Here is a 10834-nt window from a genome sequence, read left to right on the forward strand (position 1 = left end):
CTGATTTAGACACCTCCAGGATTCAAGTCTCCTTCAGGGTTTTATCAATAGCCCAGCTCGAGTCTGAAATTTTATGGGCTCTAGTGAGGAAAAACGTGTTCCTTCTTAAGATAAAATGACACTCTACAGCCCGTTGAAAATTCCATTGTTTTCAAGAGTAAAGAAATACACATAGATTGAAATGAAAAGGTTGCAAAGTATTCAGCCCAAAGAAAGAATGAGCAGAGTCGGGATTATATGCCTATTAACCTTTATTAACAGCAGCAGAGAACAGACCAGGAAACATGGTTTTGTGAACAAGGGCTGGAAGACTCTCTCTCTCTCTCTCTCTTTCTCAACCTAGATTTCAGATACAACCGGACAAAAAGCATCTTCAAACAACAGTGACCATTAAGCAGAAGCACTGGCACATCTGCAGTTTTCCATTATGGAGGAAGCAGGAGAGTACCTAAATAGTTGACCTCAGGTTTCACTTTTGCAATTCAAAACACTCGAATAACTGCAAACTTCCAACTGCCTTTACCTCCCTGTCTGTATCAGATAGCTCTAATGAAGAATTATCTCGACTCAAAACGCTTGCTTGCTCTCTCTCCACGGATGCTGCCTGACCTTCTGTGATCTCCAACACTTCTTGTTTTCAGTACCTCACTATTGCCTCTTTTTTGTGAGCTCATTACCCGTAGTTTACATGTGTGTTTGCTGTTAGTTTTTTTTTTCAGGTCATAAATCTTCACTCTCATTCAAGAAAACCTTGGAATTGGTTCGCCTTTATTTTTGATCTGATTAACAACAGTTACTTGAAATGTGATAGCTATGTGCTAAAAAAAATTGTATTGTTGCAGCTGACCAAAAGAGGGTTTAAATCAATGTGAGCCATGACCCCCCCCTCACTTTGTTATAACATCATTGATACAGTGTCTTTGTATAATGGTTTAGTTCTGTTCAACATATAACTTCTAACCTAAACAGTTTTAAGTGAGAGTTTTAATCAATTGAACTCAACCAAATCAAAAAATCTAAATTGTCCAAAAGTCCTTTCCAAGCTTGCGCACACATAAGTCAATAACGAGATGTACTGCAACCAAAAGAAAAGTCAGTTCTAGCAATGTTCAGCTGCCATATCATTTAGCAAGCAAATCATCCACATTAAGGTATCCATAGGTAGCAGCCACCACAGTATGACTGAATTTCATATCCAGTTAGAAAGGGAGAAGATTGGGTCAAGGACTAGTACTTTAAATCTGAATAAGAACAACACTGCGGGCATGAAAGCTGAGCTGGCTGAAGTGAACTGGCATTCTAGTTTGGGGAATAGATCAATAGAGACACAAAAGCAGGCATTTAAAGCAATGTTTTAGAATACTCAGAATGAATATATCCTGGTCAACTCTGCACTAACGCTCCCCAAAGAGCATCTCACCCAAACCCACCACTTCCCAACCACCCTATCCCCGTAACCCCACATTTCCCATGTCTAATCCACCTCACCTGCACACCTCTGGACACTATGGGCAATTTGGCATGGCCAATCCACCAAACCTTCACACCTTTGGATTGGTAGGAAACCAGAGTACCAAGGGAAAAACCCATGCATACACAGGGGGAATGTGCAAACTCCATACAGACAGCCACCTGAGTCTGCTGATACACATCACAAGCTTTTCCAGAGTTCCTACCATCTTCACTAGTTATGATGATGCACACTGCTGTGGATCTGCTGTTTCTAAGCTGCAAACAATTTTCTAACAGCTCCTCTCTCTCTCATTATTGGTTCGAGCAGGAGGGAAGGAAATCATTTTATGGTTCCAGGAAAGGCACACAGCGAGTTTCATTTCAATTACTTTCACACAGGAAATGTTTAGACTAGAAAATAGTTGAAGACGGATCATGTAGAAATTTGACCTTGGATGGTGGATTAGTACTGAAACACACATATAGACTACAATTTTTTCCAGTTGTACACTTTACTCTGCTTCCATTTAAGTGCTTGATCTAATAACTGACAAAAGCCGAATAATTTAATGTGGTGCATATCATGCTACAATTCAATATCAAAATAACAGTTACCCAAAGGTACTTTATTCCTGGCTTTCTCGCCATGAGATTTCGAGCTGGGATTTGTCGACATTTTGATGGTAGCACTGTTCAATCCTTGGATATTGGGACTAAACACAGTAGAGCCTCCATCAGCCGTGATATTAGACACAATCTTATGCCCTTTGGCACCTAAATGGGCAGTTTAGAGAAGATAAATTACAGAATTAGCCAACATTATAGATTTTTACCAGATTGTACATCCAAAGTATGACTTGATGTCTTGCTACTACACATTTCATTCAGAAGAATTAAAACAGTTTCTGACTTAAGTAATATTATACCACATTGGGTTAGAGAATATGAACTGTAGTTTTTTTATGTTGAACTATTAGAAACTTTAAACCTTCCAACTAGTGGGAAATATATTCTGTAGAGTTTGTGCCTGATGGTATCATTCATAAATGTCTGTATTTAGTGAAATGGTGCAGGTAACCTAAGCAGGGAATGATCCAATGTACTTGACTCTTATCAGGGTCAGATAAAAGAGAATGCAGTTGATATTATCTTTGGTCCCTACTCCCTAGTGGTCAATTCTTTTCTTTCTCCCTGGCTACTGTCTGAAGTTGAACCAGATATTTCACAATTATGCAATCCCACTTGACCCTGAGCTGAGTTATCAACACCATAGCCTCCTCATCGTCAAGGCAGACCATAATGTGAGCATTAATGAAGTTAAAATGTCTTTGGTTAGGCAACTGAATGACAACTTGGAAGAGAAATGTTTTGAGTAAAAAGAGGGGGACCAGGCCAGTATTTATGAAGACACCAGCCAACAACTTCTTCTAACAAATGACAAAAATCAGCCATCAAGATTTCTTTGAGTCAAGTATCTGGTCAAGGAAAGTGTAAGATTCCGACTAGTATCACCAGCAACAAAAAAATAGCAAATTAAAAAAAAATCAATGTTTAATTCAGGGCAAGTACATAAATATCTTTTTGATAAATCCATAATTCCTATGTACTCAAACTCATGCTGTATAAGAAATTATACAAGGTTGCATTTGACCATTGATATTTAGACTAACACTGTGCATCTACATCAGAATGAAGAATAGCAATTGTAATATACTTGAGTACCTCTGTCTCTGCCATAATATCAAATAAAAGAACATTTAAATATTAGTCTGCAAACACATTTCAGCAATCAACTATTAACTAAAATGAACAGACTATATTTAATCTGGCTTTTCTTTCAAGAAAGTCACAAGGTAAAATAAAAGATACCTGAATCCATCTTTGGTGTTCAAGTCTCTTAGCACTGGAGAATTACCTGCAGCTCAAGTTTAAAGAAGAGATTATTTTGTTTCAATATGTTGTTTTAAATTAAAGTAGCAAAGTCCAGTAAACAAGGTCTATAACCTTTAATCTTTACTCTGCCATAAACCTTTAAACAAATCATACAAGCATCATTAAACCATAAAATGTTTAAGGTTCCACTAAGAGCTGAGTTAACCTTTGGACTAATTTGTGCGACTGACTTAGGAGCATTTATCTCTTTGACTAGAAACTTGATCCATTTAAATGTAGTAGCTAATTTCATCTATATGGTAGTGTGGAAACTATAACTAACTGCTCTCAAGAAGGAATGATATAAGCGTATGTTAGCATTTTGAGTACAATTATTACTGCTGGGAAGTGGAAAAGTTTACATTGGACAACAGTGTGGTTGAATCTGCTTCAATAACCTGCCACCATTCACTCCCCCCCTTCCCCTCCACCCCCCACCCCACCGCCCACATTCAGGTAAATGACCTGACAATATTTACTTTCTGGATTCATACACTAGAATCACTGAAAAAAGCCAAGAGTTGGAGGGAAACATTACAGCCTGGAAATTCACATTTTTAAAGATCTAATTTCATATATTTGCTCCTGAAACATATCCAATTCCCAAGTGAAAAGGAGCTGCTTTTGGGTGGGAATAGGGTAGGATCAGCTGTGAAGAGCCTCAATTTCCAACAGCTTGACAGTACTTGCTTACTTACAGTAGAGTAGGGAAATTACAAAACATGAAATGGACATCCCAAAAAGGCTGCAGCAAATTTAAAAGGGCTGCAACAAATAATCAAAGGAGAGGCTACGCAAACAGAAAGAAAAAAAGTGAAAAGACAACGTGATGTTAATCACAACAGGGAACACAGCATGTTAATTTCAGCACTAATATTAACTTTATTGTTCTGAGGAAGGGTCACCGAACCTAAAATGTTAACTGTGATTTCTCTTCACGGATGCTGCCAGACCTGCTGAACTTTTCCAGCAACTTCTGTTTTTGTTAACTTTATTGTTGTTTATGATCAACCAATGGGCTTTTCAACGTGAAAACAATGGCCCAAATATTCAGATCAGGGTCAGGAACCCTGTTCATGTCAGTCAAAAAGTTACCTACTTTACCGAGTTCCAATGCCAGATCCAGTCCAAAACAAAACACAAGTGAACCTTTACAGAAGCCGCGCCTACTTTTACAGCAAGTAAACACAGCTTCAAGGTGCCAAAGCGTCTTTTACAAGTGACTGAAGGAAAGTGAGTGTTTATGGTTAGTGGGTGTGAGAATGAATTGGCAGGATGGAAGGTGAATAGTGTGGCAGATAGATGAGGGGTTAGGGTAAGGTGTCAGATGACTGGGTGAGGGGGTATGCTGACAGATGACTGTGCTGGTGGATAGTAAGGTGGAAGGTGGTTGAGGGGGTAGATGGCAGGGAAACAGGGTAGGTTGAAGTTGGGTGAGTGAGTACCCAATGTTGAAATTGGGTCAGGGCATTCCAGTGTTGGGGAAGACAATTGGCTATCCAGAGGTTGGGGAGATGATGAGGGGAAGGTGTTGAGGATGGAGGCATCAGGAGTCAGAAGAGGAGGTGTCAATTCTTGGGGTGGGAAAATTGTTGAGGATGGGGATCCAGGTTGTCCTGTGGCAATGCAGATCAGGTATGGTTTTGGAGGGATTGGATGTGATTGGGAGCGGAATAGGGCAGGGTATAAGATCATAAGAAGTAGGAACAGGAGTAAGCTATTCACCCCCTTGAGCCTGCTATACTCTGCAATGGAATTATGACTGCTCTAACATTCCTCACACCAATTTCCTGCACTTTCCCGATAATCCTTGATTCCCTACTCATCAAGAATCTCAGCCTTAAATATACGTAAGGAGTTTACCACCACAGGTCTCTGTGGCAAGGTCTTACAATGACTTACAAGCCTCTCAGAGAGAAAAAAAATTCTTCCTCATCTCTATTTTAAATAGGCACTTCTTTTTATCTGAGGCTATGTCCTCTTGTCCTAGATTCCTCCATGAGGGAAAACATCCCCTCAGCATTTATCCTGTCAAGCCCCTTAAGAATCCTCTATATTTCAATGAGATCATCTCTCACTCTTCTAAATTCCAATGTTTTGATTCCTAATCAATTTACCCTTTGCAATTTACAATCCTTCCATACCAGGGATCATTCTAGTGAACCTTCTCTTAATTGCCTCCAATGAAATGATGTGCTCCTTTAATAGTGGGACCAAAATGGTTGGGTGTCCAAACATTACACCTTTTATGAATTAAACAGGAGCTTAGGAGACAGTTATTTCCTGGTACATTCACCGATGCAATGCCCCAACCAATCTTGATAAACATGCCAAACACTCATCACACTTTTCTCGAGGAATATACATTTTAAAGGGATATAGACCAAATGCTGGGAAGTGGGACTAGATTAATTTAAGATATCTGGTTGGCATAAGTGAGTCGGACTGATGGGTTTGTTTCCATGCTGTACAGCTCTATGACTCTAAATTGTTGTTCCCTTTGAAATTTGGCATTCTTCCATTGCCCTGATAAGACGAGATAAAAAGCTTCGACAACAGGTCGTTTTTTTTTAGCCACACATTCTTGTTTGTTCTTAAATATTATGGCGTTATGTAAAAGTAAAGAGGTGTGTCTCACAAGATTAGATAGCATTTTGTGTTGGCCTTTGTAGCAAAAGGATGCAAGCACAGGAACAAGGATATCTTGCTACAGTTATACAGGGCATTGGTGAGGCCACACCTGGAATAGTGTGTGCTGTTCCAGGTGTCTTGTCATCTGAGGAAAGATGTTTTTGTTATAGACGAGCGCAGCAAAGGTTTACCAGATGGATTCCTGGGATGGCAGCACTGACATATGAGGAGAAATCGAGTCGGTTAGGATTGTAATTTACTGGAGTTTAGAAGAATGTTGGACTGGAGGGGTGCGGATATCATTGATACCTATAAAACTCTAACAGGAGTCAGTGTATTAGATATAGGAAGGATGTTCTAGATGCTTTAGAAGTCCAGACCCAAGGCTGATAGTTTAAGGATTAAAGGGTAAACGTTTTAGCACTGAAATGAGGAGAATTGTCTTCATCCAGAAAGTGGCAAGTCTGTGGAATTCACAGAACATCATTGAGTACAAAACATTATGTGTTTTCAAGAAGGGAATCAAGAGATATGGGGGATGACAAGATTAGGGTATTGAACTTGATGATTAACCATGATTATATTGAATGGGGTCAAATGGCCTACTCCTGCTTCTATGCTTTCTGTTAGAGCAGTTGTGAATTTACAAAATGTAAACCTGAATTTGGTGAGTGATATTCTCGTCCTGCTTCAGGGGACAAAAAAAAACCAAAGGTTATCCCCAGATAAAAGCAGGGAGCAGGACTCTCCTCCTTCCTGCCATGTTTTAGGGAGATGATGGACTATAATGGTGTCACTTGACTCTTAATCCCCAGGACTAGGCTGAAGTTCCCTCTGCCTCTCTCTGCCTCTCTCTCTCTCTCTCTCATATACACACACACACACACACAGACACACACACTTAGAACCCTTTGAAAGACGTTTTCCTTGATTGCCTCTTGCCAGTCTAACTGAAAATCAAAGAGGGGTTTCACTGTCCTCCAAGCTTTGAAATGGCTTTTCAGTGTTTCCTTGGGTCAGCTTTCATACCCCACTACCGAATATTTGGGTGAAAAGATGCTCTTTCGTGGTGTTGCTTCAAGTGAGCTCCAGGTTTTTTTTAGTGATAATAATTGAAAGAAAAGAAGTACAAGACTCACAGGAAGTGCCTTTCAATGCAGTCAGCCCCTGGGGTATCAACATAATTCAGTGCGTGCACACAAATAATTCCTCTGGTCTTTATATGAGTGACTGCAGTCCTGAAGGAGACAGTGGTCAGAGAAGGATACTGGAGTAACCTTGGTGGATTCAATTGTGTGAGTGTTTGACACAACCAGGAACTCCCTCTTAAAGCATAGAGATACATCTTGTCTCAACCATATGTATCTACTTGCAGATCCATCTTCATAACTTGACCTCTTTGATTACTTTTATCTGGAGGACAAACAAAGAATTCAGTCTGGTGTTAGGTCTGCCAGATTGTTCAACCACATTGATAATGCTATTAGGGTAAATTTAGAGTTTTAGATTGTACCAGTAAGGGTTAAATGGATATTTCCACAGTCAAAATGAAAGTAGACTACTGAAACTTGTATTGAATGAACGTTATGCATTCTAGATGCGTGTCAGCAGGAGTTCTGGGAACACCTGTGTAAATGGGAGATAATGTTAATAAAAGGATTCTGAAAAGTCCTTGGAGGATTGTAACATTGATAAAGAAGAGAAAGGCAGTTGTATATCGGTCAAAGATTGATTACTTTGTGACGGGTTGAAGAAGACATTAACATTAACCCATGACCTTGAGTGGACGCCTCTACTTTTGTTTGCATAAGGAAGATTAAAATTTGTATAGTAAGATGCTTAAGATATAACGTTACTCAACTTTTCCATTTGCTTCAGAGTTTTGCTTCAGTTTTTTAGCTGAACTGAATTCATGAGTTAGTGACTACAACAAGTATGGATAAGGTAAAAACAGCTGAAAAATGGGGAGAAGACAGGGTCACACCCCCATCAAATGAATTGCAACAATGCAAGGAGGATGTCAGTCATGCTTTCACTAATATTAGGGAGTTGTTGGCAAAAATCAAAGAATCAGAATTGGTTTGTCAGAGAAGTTCAAAAGTTTGGATGAATGTGTGGAAATGGTGGAACACAGGAGCTGCTCCTCCCATCGACCTGGGTCCACATGCTGATTACTCAGAGCCACATGTTTTTTGCAAGTACATCGGTTACGAGGAGACAACTATCTATTACCTCTTTAATTCTGTGATGCTGCAGTTATCTAATTGAGGCAGAATACCCAAGCTTGAGAAACAGCAATTGTTTCCTTCTTACCAATATATTGTGATCCCCAGCATTAATGATTGCTGATGTGCATTAAGCCATGTTCTTGCAAGAACAGAACTTAGCCTTGACCTCAGTGAGGTAGCACCACAGTTTTTTTTCTTTACAGTTGTAACTTTTTATTCCAATTTTAAAACATATGTACACCAAAGTCCCATTTAAATAGTCAGTTGGTCCTCAGCTACCTTGGAGGTGGAGTTCAAGCTTCCTTTGGTACTTGAGTTAAGTCATAGAAAGGTGAGAGAAATCCTTCATGAAGCATCCTTTGGATGGAGGTCATGAATCCTTTAGGAAGGGGGTCAGATTTCCTTTGGGAGTGTTAACTGTAAAGAAGTTCATGGATAAATGGAGCATTAAACATTTTGAAACTGTCCAACCTGTCAAGAAGTGTCACAAAGTGTCAAAAGTATGTCAAAAAGTTTCCAGAACTGTCAACATACATCAAAAATGTTTTTTGGGAGTAAGAGTGATTTTCTTTGCAATAGAGTGCATTTTGCAAGAGAGAAAACTTTTAATAGAAATTTATTTCTTCTCCTGCATTCACGGGTAATTGTGGATGCTGGGAAGTTAGCAAGGTAGGTGAAGAGATAAAGCCTGGACCATAGAAGCAGAAACTAAGTTAGCATAAGAGGTATGAGGGTCGGGGGTGGGGAGGGGTGTGCGGATTATGGGGGATGTGGGGTGATATTAGGTACCATGGGTTGGCACTGATAGAACATTGGGCACATGTCAATGTGAGGGGAAACAAGGGAGGAGTGAGGGATAAGGTCCAAAGGAGCGGGCAGGGAGTGGGGACGGACAGGGTTTGGTGGGCGTGCAGGGGATGGGGCGGACGGGTTTGGGGGGCAGGGTGGGGATAAGGGCTCGTTGCAGTGTGCTGCTGCCTCGTCTCCTGAATGAGAAGCAGGCTTCACAGAAAACTCTGAGCCCCAGAGGAAATCAATTAACCAAATAATCAATTATCCAAATGAAATAGTGCCCGCCCATCTCGTTCCGATAATCGAGGTTCCTCTGTACTAAGGTATTTAACTGTTAGGGAAGTATTAAACTAAAGAAAGATGTTAAAACCTGCTATCTCTATATACCCATATAATCACATCAGGAAGACACACCATCAGAAATAATATCATCAAAAATACAGAATTTCAGTAAGGGGCTAAATAGAACACTGAATTCGACATCTTGAAAACAATTTCTGATATACAAAATAATTCCCAAATTCAAATCTGAGCACATCTGAAAGTGATCAGAGAAACGGATCATAAATGTTTAGTCTCTCAGCGAGATAAGGAAATGAGCAAGGATGCCTCCAAGTACATAGAGATTTTGATACAATCTCATTAGGTTTGCTAATGTCACCCAACATCCCCCCATAGTCCGCACACCCCCGACTACCTGACTACCTACCTGACTACCTACCTACCTACCTACCTGACTACCTACCTACCTACCTACCTACATACATACCTACATACATACATACGTGCAGACGACATCAGATGCACTCTCTAGAGTGATGGTTGACCACCTTATCAGGCATAATGATGAAAAGTGTGTTATACATTCAGTCCATGGCAGCTCAATAGTCAGCAAACCAGAACTGATAGGAACAGTTGAGGGACCAGGGATGTCTCAACATCTAATAGTATTGTGCTGAAGGTTGACTAGACAGAAGACCCAGCAAATTGTCTTGAAAATATATTTTGAACACCAAAAGCATTTTAATAATTATATGTGACACAGCAGAATATGATGAATGTCTGGTCATTTCACCTTCATGTCTAAACAATATCGTAGGGAAGTGGCACCAGCAACACTTGGAGATCAATAAGTGCAGAATCAGATCTTAGTCAGTGTTGTGGTGGCTATGAGTCTCAAAGGATATCAGATATCTCACTGTCAAATGCAAGACTTGTGCAATTCACAGACCTTAGCAACAAAAGCCATTGATACTGGCCAGGTATATTCCCCACCTGACTGTGCTAATGTGTGGACATAGATAGAAAACCATAATAGCATAGAAAAATAGGAACAGGCCATTGGGTCGAGTCTGTTCAACAGTCAAAATTGTCATGGCTGACCATTCAAATCAGTACCCTATTGCTGTTATCCCCCCATACCCTTTGAATGTTTTTTAGCCCTAAGATCTATATATGTCTCCTTTTTGAAAATATTCTATATTTAGGCCTCAGTTACTTTGTGACAGACAATTCCACAGGCTCAGCACTTCCTGGGTGAAGAACTATTTTCTAATTTCAGCCCGAAGTGATCTATCCCTTTTGCCCTGGCTCTGGGCTCCCTGGTCAACCAGGACATCCTTCCTGTGTTTATCCTGTCTAGTATTGTTAGAAGTTCAAAAGGTTTCTATGACATGCCTTCTCATTCTTCCAAACTCATGTGAATATAGTCCTTACCGATCCAGTCTCTTTTCGTATGTCAGTCCAGCTATCCAAGGAATCAGTCTGTTAAACCCATTGCCATTACATTGATAATATGC

At 40.0% G+C, this 10834-nt stretch overlaps 1 protein-coding gene across 1 annotated transcript in view; it reads left to right on the forward strand.

The window, feature by feature from the left end:
- The window catches only part of zswim2 (zinc finger, SWIM-type containing 2), a 74301-nt gene that overhangs the window by 60123 nt on the left and 3344 nt on the right, over positions 1–10834 (forward strand). The gene's annotated exons all lie outside the window — the stretch shown is intronic.

This window comes from Chiloscyllium punctatum, chromosome 10, assembly GCF_047496795.1.
Source record: "Chiloscyllium punctatum isolate Juve2018m chromosome 10, sChiPun1.3, whole genome shotgun sequence".
In the NCBI taxonomy this organism is placed as follows: Eukaryota; Metazoa; Chordata; class Chondrichthyes; order Orectolobiformes; family Hemiscylliidae; genus Chiloscyllium; species Chiloscyllium punctatum.